The sequence below is a fragment of the Uloborus diversus genome, chromosome 4, assembly GCF_026930045.1.
Source record: "Uloborus diversus isolate 005 chromosome 4, Udiv.v.3.1, whole genome shotgun sequence".
Classification (NCBI taxonomy): domain Eukaryota; kingdom Metazoa; phylum Arthropoda; class Arachnida; order Araneae; family Uloboridae; genus Uloborus; species Uloborus diversus.
The window spans coordinates 179,378,599-179,379,069 of NC_072734.1; positions in this window are offsets into that span (position 1 = coordinate 179,378,599).

Genomic DNA, 471 nt, shown 5'->3' on the forward strand with positions numbered 1-471 from the left:
CTGAAGAAAATCAAGACACAACAACGAAGGTAAAGGAACTAACTACCAAAGAAAGTGAAACAACTAAATTAAATGAACCAACGGGAGAAGCAGCAACTGCATCCATCAGCAGCAGTGACGTACATGAAGTTACAGCTGAAGAAAATAAAACATTTGAAAACTCACAAGAGAGCAGCACATTAACTAATGCACAGACACATGAAGACAAGGATATGTTTAAATCTTCGGAAACTTATACAACGTCCGAAAGTATTCCAGATGAATTTCCTTTTACCATGGCGTCGACTGAAAACTGCACTAATGATTATACAACAATAACCCCACCAGAAGGTCAGTGCTTTTTTCATAAGTTAGCAATTAAATTGATGATTAATGAGAAAAATGTATTTTGCAACATTCTATAATCTCCTGTCTGTACTTTCATATTACTATGCTCAATCTCATTTTAAATGTAGTTGTTCATTTAACTCA